Below are 11,836 nucleotides of genomic sequence, written 5' to 3'. Positions count from 1 at the left end.
TGCCATCAATGGCACAGAAGTATGCCTTGATTATAAAGGACATAGATAATGAAATATGGGAGATAATGTCAAAAATATAGGACAACATGGTAGCGAGGAGGCTATCGTAATACTTTACAGTGCCAATGATCATGATCAGGGTTTAATTCCCACCATTGTCTGTAAGGAGTTTGCACGTTCTCCCCTTGTCCATGTGCGTTCCTTCTGGATTCTCAGGTTTCCTCCCACATTCCAAAAAGATGTATGAGTTAGGGCCAGTAAAGAGTGGGCAGCTATGTTGGTGCCGGAAGCATGGCAACACTCACAGGCTGCCCCCGGCACATTCTCGGACTGTGTTGGTCATTGATGCAAACGGCACACTTCACTGTATGTTTTGATGTTTTAATATATTTGTGGTAGATAAAGATCATCTTTAATTTCTTAGTATCCCATAATAAATGATTTACAACACAGGTAATCTAATCATACAGTGGGAATTGTATGCATTTGGTGATACATTTTTTTATATATAAGAAAAGATTGTATTGTCTGTGTGCGATTAGCAAAAATGCTATCAGTTTCTACCCTAGAAACAAAGGCTAAGCACATCTTGAATCTATCCAAACTCATTTGTGGATCTTGATGACACATGGCAAGGAAGATAAATGAGTAATCGAATGGATAAAGTTAATTGGCATCATTGACTTCAGAAAGAGTTTAATGACATTGGATAAATTCACAGTTTAGTTAAATTGTTCCATTTTAAAAAGGTCAGCTAGGAAATCCTGATCATTTTTTGACCTTTTCAAATGTGTCGCCTTGATTTAGAGACAATTTGAAGTGGATGTTATTTCACCTAGATCGTAGCCCTCACCTTCCTCCTTGAACCACTCCCAAATATTCAAAGCACATTTCAGTGAATTCATATGGGCAACATTTTAATTATGGACTAGTTTATAAATGCAATGACATATAAGAATAGAAAATTTCAAATACAATCAATAAGGCCTCACCTTTTTTTGGGAGAACATCATTCTTCAGAAACAGCTACAAATGAGTACAAATACTCATGCCGCGATCTCGCATGTTGCAGCTGCCCAGGAGGGGAGACGCTGGAGGCGGTGTGGCACGGTGCCCATGCTGGATCGAGGGCTGGCTCTTCCCATCGGTGCTGCTCTCCAGTGTTTACTCAGTGAGAGACAAGCTGAGTTGCATGTGTTCATCTATGGATAGCTGCGGGCTTGTTCTTGCCAACAACATCCATGTACCATCAATCTTCAAGACATGTCACTCAGGGACAGGGACTTGGGCTCGAATGTAGATTTTTGCGTGACTCTATGTTTACTGCTATCTTATATGTGCTATATATGCCTTGTACTGTGTCTGATTGTCAGTACTGTGTTTTGCACCTTGGCTCCAGAGGAACACTATTTCATTCGGCTGTATTCATGGGTATTCATGAATGGTTGAATGAAAATTAAACTCCAATGTGAACTTGAAATAAATACACGTATATAAAATCACGAGGGGCATAGAGAGGGTGAAATGACAGACTTTTTCCCAGGGTGTGGGTGCTAAAAAATAAGAGAACTGAGTTTTAAAATCAGATGCAAGAGATTTAAAAGGAACATCAAGGGCAACTTCTTCATGCAAGACATGGGGGGCTTTTGGAATGAGCTGCCAGAAATAGTAGTCGAGGCGGCCACATCAGCAACGTTTAAAACCCATCTCGATACATACATCAGTAGGTGAGGTTTAGAGGCAATAAGCCAAATGCGGGCAGATGGGACTAGCTCACTGGGTACCACAGCTGGCACAGATGAGTTGCACTGAAAGGCCTGGTTTCATGCTGTTTAACTCTGTGCAGAAGTCTTCAGAACACGTCCCGTCTTTAAACAGAATTGAGTTAGATTGGACTGTGTTCCCATCAAATTGCATTCTCTGTAGCAGTCACTGGACAAAAGTGTAATTGGCAAGTCAGGTATTATTAACAAAACCAACAGAATCTGCCACCTAGGAGGAAGTAAGCTGTCTCTTATAATAGGCCAAAGAGACAGAGAATAAGCTGCAGATTTTAAATCTATAAAATAGCTGATTTCTCGTAAACATACTAATTCTGTTTAGGAGACAAATGAGTAATTTCAGTAATTTATTTACCTTTTTATTGAGATACAGTGCAGAATAGGCCCTAACCGACCCTTTGAGCCTCACCGCCCAGCACAGCCCCAATTTAATCCTGGCCTAATCACGGGGCAGTTTACAATGACCAATTAACCTACCAACAGGTACACCTTTGGACTGTGGGCGGAAACCGGACCACCCGGAGGAAACCCACACGGTCACGGGGAGAACGTATGGGGAGGCAGCAGTAGGAACTGAAACCAGGTTGCTGGAAATAAAGCATTGTGCTAACCACTATACTACTGTGCCACCCCTCTTTACACTGTGGGTAAAAAAGATAACCTACCTTACTTCTAATATTCTCATTTACATTGTTTATTCTAGTGTTTGAATGTGAATAATTTCAGCACGCTGGTCTTTTCAATCCCTTCATATAGTCTTTTATATTCTTTATTAGATCACCCCAACATTTCTTCTATCTGAACAATTTTCCAATTACTGCAAACTTGAAAGGTGGTGACTTTATTAGGGACTTCCTGCACTTAAAAAACTGGCCACTGAGTGTATGTCTGTGGTCTGCTGCTGCTGTAGCCCATCCACTTCAAGGTTCAATGTGTTCTAAATTCAGAGATGTCCTTTTGCACACCACTGTTGTAACGTGTGGTTATTTGAATTATTGTCACCTTCCTGTCAGTTTGAACCAGTCTGGCCATTCTCCTCTGACCTCTCTCATTAACAAAATGTTTTCACCCACAGAACTGCCACTCAGTGGATGTTTTTTCTTTGTTTTCCACAACATTCTCTGTAAGCTCTGGTGATGGTTATGCATACAAATCCCAGGATATCAGCAGTTTCTGAGATACTCAAACCACCCCATCTAGCGCCAACAATCATTCCACGGTATAAGTTATTCAGATCATATTTCTTCTTCATTCTGATGTTTGGGCTGAACCTCATGACCATGTCTGCATGCTTTTATGCACTTGGTTGCTGACAAGAAGATTGGCTGATTAGATAATGAGCAGGTATACATGTAAACCAAATAAACTGGCAACTGAGTGTAAGTGTTTAGCGGAGCCTTGATTCCCAATTGCTGATTAAGCTAAGGCAGTGGTCCCCAACCTCTGGGCCGTGAAGCACGCAAGATTGCAGCGGTAGCCGGAACGCACCCAGCACATCTTTAAGAAAAAAGCCAAAATAAACAAGCTAATTAATTAGGTGCCGCCTGGCACGTAAATGTTGGCCCAGATCAGAGGTGATTGCCGAATGCATAGCGCAAGTGAAATTGCCAATTTTACTACCAATTGCTACATTGCTACCACTGCAATCCTGCATGCTTCGCGGCCCGGGGGTTGGGGACCACTGGTCTAAGGCCTTCTCAGGTAGGACTTAATTGTGATTGTGATCTGTACAGCCACCAGTACTTCCATTAGGTAGAACAGAACCTCTTTGCCTCATTACTGTCGCGTTGGGTTATATCGCATTGACGCCATATTAGGTAGAGTGTTCCATTTCAAGGAAGTAGCAACGGGCCAACATAAGGTAACATTTTAACAAGGGAAAATATTCAAGGATTTGAAGGATTTGGTTGTGTTCAGAAGAATGAGTATTCTAGTTAAACATACAAAATGTGGGAGGAACTCAGCAGGTCAGGCAGCATCTATGGAAGGGAGGAAACAATCAAGACCCTTCATGAGGACTGGAAAGGCAGGGAAAAGAAGCCAGAATAAGAAGATGAGGGGAGGTGAAAGAGTACAAGCTGCAAGGTGATAGGTGAGACAAGGTGAGGGGGAAGATGGGTGGGGGGGGGGGATGAAGTAAGAGACTGTGAGGTGATAGGTGCATGAGATAAAGGGATGAAGAAGGAGGAATCTGATTGGAGAGGAGAGTAGACCTTGGGAGAAAGGGGAGGAGGAAGGGCACCAGAGGGAGGTGATGGGCAAGTGAGGAGAAGAGAAGGGATATGAGAAGAGCCAGAATGGGGAATGAAAAAGAGAGAAAGGGGAGAGACAGATATAACTAAATATTCTAGTTTTTTTGCTCACAATATAAGGACTTACATCATTTAGAGTCCATTCATAATTTTCCCTGAACTGAGGAGATTTAAAGGAGACCCTCTTTGGTGAGTCTGGAGTCAAATATTCCATGCCAGAAAAGGACAGACAAATTCCTCTGCTGATGCAAGCGTGTAAACCAGACGTGTTCTCACAATAACTCAAAACATCCATGTTAAACATTAGTGAGATTATCTTACTTATTAAATTCTACATTCAGTTAAGTACCTGAATTTAAACAGCACAGGAGTCATGGTGGGATTTGAACTTGCGTCATGGTTCAGTGGTCCAGTGTTCTGACTATTCATCCAATAATTAAACAACTGCACTATTGTATTAAATATCACCACTAAAAAATGAAACATTTTTCAATTTCAAATAAATGCTGCACTAAGCCCCTCCAGATGAGAAATGGCAAGTTCAGGTTACCTGTACTGCACTTCATTTCCAATTGTTGGAATTGAATATAGAAAGGGCCCTCAGAAAAGCACTTGTCTCCATATTCTCAAATACCTCATTATGACACTAACAATAGACAGATTACACCCAGTGGCCACTTGATTAGGTATACCTGTACACCTGCTTGTTAATCATCCAATCATGTGGCAGCAACTCAATGCATAAGTTTTGAAGTTTTGAATGGCCTGCTTCTAATCCCAAGAATGTAATTGAAATTCAACCTGACCAAGAGGTAAAACACTTTAATCTTGACATCAATCAAATAACAAGTGTGAAAGGGCAACAACTATATGTCCTTATAGTAGTACATTCAGAATTTAACTTAAAAAGAATACAGAAGCAACACATACAAATTGCTGGAGGAACTCAGCGGGTCAGGCAGAATCTATGGAAAAGAGTAAACAACTGACGATTCTGGCCAAGACCCTTCATCGGTCCATAGATATTGCCTGGCCTGCTCAGTTCCTCCAGCACTTTGTGTGTGTTGGTTGGATTTCCAGCATCTGCAGATTTTCCCTTGTTTGAAGCATATAGAAAATACATTTTAGGGATCAATTCATTAATCAGTTAATACAGTCAATAGCCACTTTATATGGCACACCTGTACACCTGTGAGGGGTGTTCAACTTTATAAAGGGACAGGAGTAAGGAAATATTGAATGAATTGTTTCCACTTCTTGATGATGTATTAACAGTCCTCCAAAGGAAAGAAGTGAGTGTATGTTGGATTGATTGAACCTTCCAAGATCTTGAGGTTCTTCAACATAACCCTCTGTGAGTCACTCAGAAGGGCCACATCAACAGCTAACACACAACAGTACAATAATTATTGCCAGATCTCATTAAAAATTAGAATCTGCACTCATCCCTATCTAAAGAGCAGCATAAAATATTCATTAACAGCATTAAATAAATTGGGTTACCTCATTTAAACCCCCCCATGTTAAAGATGGATCCAATTTTTCCTTGCCATTTTTTATAAAAGTAGATGGATTATATATAAAGAGTTAACAAAATGGGTGCCAATCCCCATTTTGCCTAATACTTTAAAAATTAATTTATGGATGATGGCCATTTTGGGTTATTATTGAAAAGAATTATCTAATTCGATAAAATTAGATAGTGATTGATAAAGTAACCGCCGGGTCCTTATGATTCTCTTTGCCCCACCCCCCATTAAATTATTTCAGGTGGCTATACTTTGGTTATATCCAACGCTGGTTGTAACAAACCCTTCTTCTCGAATGTTCTCATAGAGAGTTTCACAACTTTCAAACATTCACAGTACTTCACAGTCAATGAAGCATTTTGGAAATGTGAAATTCAAACAAACAAAAATGTTGGAAACACATGGCAGGTATGGTAGCGTCTATCCAATCTATATAAATCAATCTACGAGGTGACAGTAACACAATGCTTCAATTCCTACCGCTGTCCATAAGGAACTTGTACGTTCTCCCCATGACCAGGCGGGTTTCCATCCACAGTCCAAAGACATACCAGTTGGTAGGTTAATTGGTTAGTTAATTTTTCCCATGATTAGGCTGGATTACACTGGGGGATTACTGGGTAGTACGGCTTAAAGGGCCAGAATGGCCTATTCAGTGCTGTAAATAAATAGCTAAAATACTGTATATAATCTATGTATACAATTAATCTGTGTAGATAAGCTATGTTATGTAGTTATACTTATATTTATTGTGTTTTTTATTATTGTGTTCTTTATCTTATTGTGTTTTTTTGTACTGCATCAGATCTGGAGTAACAATTATTTTGTTCTCCTTTACACTTGTGTACAGGAAATGACATTAAACAATCTTGAATCTTGAATCTGTGAAGAGAGAAACAAGTACTTCAGGTTGACCTTTAGACCTTATAACCAGAAGGCTGAGCCTCAAACCATGCTAACCAATAGCAATATCCAATCAAATGTTTACAAAGTACCAAAGAAAGAAGTTCCATTTCCACAGCACGATCATTTAATTTCACATCCTCATTATGTCTTGAAGTATATTTGAGTGGCTGTCATGAAACACAAGAGTACACATGAGCCAACTCATACACTTGTCGTCCTCAGGTAACATATGTGGTAAGGTAGCAAAGAAAATTCATTCTTATTCACAATACATTAATATCTGTGCTCTGTTTAGTTACTGTGACTTAAACTGAGGAGTTTCAGCTCTCTGGGTGCAAGGTGCTCCCAAAGTTTTACTGAAATGTTATCGGGCTGTCCAATGGAGCACTGTTAAGATTTTGTTAAATACGGCCAACCTTATTGAGTTGGTGCTGGTGTCTAAGGCATTCACTGTCATTCAAAGAGGATTTCCTTTAAGGTTTAAACCTAGTGTTTGGTCTCATCACTCCCCACAGAGTTCCCCTAATTACTCCCCATCTCTCTTTCCAACTCCACCACCAGTGAACCTCATCCTGATCGTCTGTCCCTGACTTCCAAGGTCAATCATGTCCAATTGACCATTGCTCAGTCCATGACCTTTGATTGTCTTAACCGCAGACCTCATTTCACAAACACCAATTGCCTATCTAACTGACCAGTAACCAAGCTACCAGCTGACCGTCCTTCCAAACACTGACCAACACCTTTTCATAAATTCTATTGTATTCCTTTATTTTCCTGTAAATGCCTGCAAGAAAATGAACCTCAAGGTAGTGTATGGTGACATATACATATGTTGATAATGAATTTATTTTGACTTTGAACTTTAAATACTCAACAGGTCAGGGATAACTTCACTCACCTCAATTCTGAATGGATTCCACAAACTATGGAGTCACTTTCAACTCAACCTATGGAGTCTACAAATTCATTTTATTGCACAGTATGCCTTCAAGAAAATGAATCTCATGGCAATATATGGTGACATATTGTATTTTGATAATAAATTTCCTGTGAACTCCTGACAGGCCAGTTCTGCATTCCAGTTGACCTCTCCTGGATTACCGATGCCGCACACATGACTGAATATCATTGCCATTGCCTGGTTGAAAAGTAACCTCACGCAGCACTGCTTCAGTGCACTTTCTAGGGGCGACACAATTTTAGAGGACATTTCATAAGGATCCCACCCACCCTGCTCATGAACTGTTTGTCCCACTCCCATCAGGGAGGAGGTTATGTAGCATCCACGCCAGAACTACCAAACTCAAAAACAGTGACTTTCTCCAAGCAGTAAGGTTGATCAACACCTCCACACCCATGGACCCACCCCTCCACACCCCCAACCACCACTGCTTTATCATTTCCTGTCAGAGTCACCTTGTGTACAGACACACCTGTGCCTAGTGTCACTTTATGGACATACAATCAGTCTATGTATATAAGCTATCCCAATGCAGCCTCCTCTACGTTGGTGAGACCTGTGGTAAATCAGACTGCACCATCCACCACAAGCAGGGCTTCTCAGTAGCTGAACATTTTCATTCCAATTTCCATTCCAACACGTCAATCCATGGTCCCCTCTTGTGCCAAAATTAGGCCATCCTCAGGGTGGAGGAACAACACCCCATCTTCCATCTGGTACCTCCAGCCTGATGGCATGAATATCAATTTCTCCTTCCAGTAAACAAATTCCACCCCACTCCGACGTTTTACTTCTTCTCACCTGCCGATTACTTTCCCCTGGATCCCCTTGCTCCTTCCCTTTCTCCCATGGCCCACTCTCCTCTCCTATCAGATTCCTTGTCCTCCGGCCCTTGAGCTTCCCCACCCACCTGGCTTCAGATATCACCTTCTAGCTAGCCCCCTTCCCCTCCCTCCACCTTTTTATTCTGCCGTCTACCCTCTTCCTTTCCAGTCCTGAAGAAGGGTCTCAGCCCAAAATGTCGACTGCTTATTCATTTCCAGAGATGTGGCCTGACCTGCTGAGTTCCTCTAGCATTTTGTTTGTTCTGCTCTATTTTTTTTATTATTGTGTTCTTTATCTTTTGTGCTGGACTTGATCCATAGTAACAATTATTTCATTATTCTTTACACTTATGTGTTGGAAATGACATTAACGATCTTGAATAATTTTACAATTAAATAAAGAAGCAATAACTTTAGTCCTATATTGCGAGACATCTATTGCAGATCAGGAATTAAGAGGTTAAATTATGAGCACAGAATGGAACAGAATGTTTTAATATACCACTTAGATGATTCTAAATCGTCCATTAGTATCATACGTTCCATGTCTTACTGATAATGAAATATCTCACAGAATCACTTTGAAACAAATTAAATTAATATTGTTTTTCCCAATATGTTATTTCGTTAGTATATGAATCTCACTGCCAGCAGTACTTCATCAGGATCCCAATCTTATTTCCGGTCACTTTAGTAAGATTCACATACAGCAGAATAACTAGGTAAGTTTTCTGTAAGCCATTCTATCCGACTGCTGGCACACTTGATTGCTTCCAGCCTTGAGGGAAAAAATTCCTTTGGGAAAATATCTAGTGCAGCGTATAGCCGGACAAACATGCTTCATTGCATTTTCCCTCTCTGAATGAAACTCAATGCTAAATGGCTCCTTTATATTACATTATTGTGTAAAGCAAACTCTGGAAAATACACAAACTGGCCTATTAGTGCCATTAGCAAGTGGTTGAAAAATTGGATTAAGTTTCCCTCTAGCCTTCTGCTTGCCTCTTCACCTCTCTAATAAACTGCTCAGCAATCCAACTGATCTCTGTAGAATTAAGAAGTGTAAACATTTTCCTATTGCAAAAATCTTTGTAAAACATTGATAAAGCAATGATAGTCATTAAAAGTGGTCTTATCTGTGAAAATTAAAAGGTGAAGGAGAGAATAGTAGTCGTGCAGGCAATCAGTCATCTGTTCCTAGTTTTTCCTTGCGTGAGAGCAACAATAAAGCTGAATTGCAAAGTCTTTACTTACATCATTAATTTTCCAATTTAAAAATTGTTTCTACATGAAACGCTAACTACAGATCCCATTCTAGAGCATGCGGAATTTATTTATTTATTTATTCACTATTTATTGAGTTACAGTGCGGAATTGGCCTTTCTGACCAGTCGAGCCGCTTCACTCGGCAACACCCGATTTAACCCTAGTTTAATCACAGGACAATTCACAATGACCAATTAACCTAGTAATAGGAACATCTTCGGTGTGTGGGAGGAGACCAGAGCACCTGGAGGAAAATGACACAGTCATGGGGAAAACTTACAAACTCCTTACAGATAACAGTGGGAGTTGAAGCCAGGTTGCAGATACTGTAAAGCATTGTGTATAAAGTGCTGCTTTGATTGAATCAAAGTGTGCCTGAAATCTGCTAATTATTGGTTGTTTAAAAATAATTTTAGAATTTTAATTCCTGAGAATAATCCTGGCAATAAAAGGGTTAACATATTAGGATTATTTGATGACTCTGGGCATGTACTCACGGGAGTTTACAAGAATGATGGGGATTTCTTTGAAATCTATCAAATATTGAAAGGCTGAGATAGAGTGAACATGAAGTAAATGTTTCCTATAATGGGGGAGTCGAAGGCCAGACTCCTTGTGTCACCGTCTCACAAGACAAGGATGTCCCTTTAGAACAGAGATGAAAAAGAATTTCTTTAACCAGAGGGTGGTGAGGCTATGGAATTCTTTTCCATCGGCATCTGTGGAGGCCAAGTCATTGGGTATATTTAAAGAGGAGGTTGATAGGTTCTTGATTAGCAATAGTGTCAAATGTTCTGGGGAGAAGATAGGAGACTGGCTTTGAGAGGGATAATAATCAGCCTTTAAGGAGCAGACTCAATGGGCCAAGTGGCCTAATTCTGCCTCTATATCTTATGGTCCTATTTAGTGTGATTTCTGGCTCAGTTTGTGTGGGGAGTGTGATGCATACTGAAATCACCATCCTGCCTGAGTGAAGCTGCGCAGTGCAAACAGACCACAGGGTTGACATCAGCCAGTTACTCTCGCTGAAACCTGACGCAGATCCTCCCATCACATCTGATTATATGAACAATTAATCAGCATCAGTTACCAAAACATGAGTGGAGACGAGGGCAAAAAAGTCACTCATGGGTTGGGTTAAATTCACTTTTAATACGGAAACAGGATTGCAAGACTGCCTTTGTCTCGGACAGGTGTAAATGGACCTCCATATCACAGCTGAACTGAACCATCCCATTTTAGTCTTCAAACAGCATTGGCTTAACTAGAAGTGTGAGAAGAGCCAGCATGAGCATCTACACTTCCTGGGCAACTGTTGCCATAATTCTTACTGTTTTGCTATCTTCTGAAGGTAGGTTCATCTTTATTGTTCTTTTGAATTTGTACATATAATAACTTTATCCCATAGCCCTCATTAATGGTATTCAATTTGTACCTTGAGATACTTCTTGCCATTGTAATTTGCTGCCATCCTCAACCTAATGTATCATTAGGTTGGCCAATATGAAAAGAAGCAAACTCACAACAAACTCCAATGCTTAATCTAAATTCTAAATAGATTCTCCCATGATCAGTCATTGGTAGAATGAACTAGTAGAAAGAACGACTGTACAAGTTTGATCTCGGCTTCTGTCAGCATAATAGCAATTTTTTAAATAAATAGTTAGTTCCTTCCTATGATATTCTTGATGCAGTTCAGCAGAAGATTCTTCAACCTGAAAGCACCAACATTTTGATCCACATTCTGGAAGCTTTATCAACAATTTACCTTCTTTGATATTTTTACCTATGAGAGCAAAACAAAGAACATGCAAATATGAATTATTGATGTGCTTTTCTCCTGAAGGGTTTTGAATCAATGTCATCTGAATGAAGCCAGGGTTTAAACCAAAATAATAAAAGCTGTAAAGAATAATAGGTAAACTTTGTATTGGCAGATTGCACTGTACACTGAACAAGTGTAATACAGTAGACAGAATGACAGAGAGGTCAGTGCTTCTCTGCACCCTACCAACCACGATATATTATCACCGCACAATAGGTTGTATAGTGTAACTCAAACAATTTCTATCCACTTTTCTTCACAGTCTGGACACAATCAACATAACTTTCTTTGCATGAAAGGGCCACTCTAGTTCTCATAGTGAAAATTCTGAGACAGACTGGAAGTTATGGGGAAGAATAACAAAAATAGCTAATACAAGCAAAAAAATGACGCTAATGGCAAAACAAACATGTCTACTGTGAGTATAAACAGTAAAAGATGAATTATTACCAACAGATGCATCCTGAAAAGAATGGGAGCTGAAGTTAT

This window comes from Hemitrygon akajei, chromosome 26, assembly GCF_048418815.1.
Source record: "Hemitrygon akajei chromosome 26, sHemAka1.3, whole genome shotgun sequence".
NCBI classification, from domain to species: domain Eukaryota; kingdom Metazoa; phylum Chordata; class Chondrichthyes; order Myliobatiformes; family Dasyatidae; genus Hemitrygon; species Hemitrygon akajei.
Note: the sequence above shows the minus strand (reverse complement) of the source record.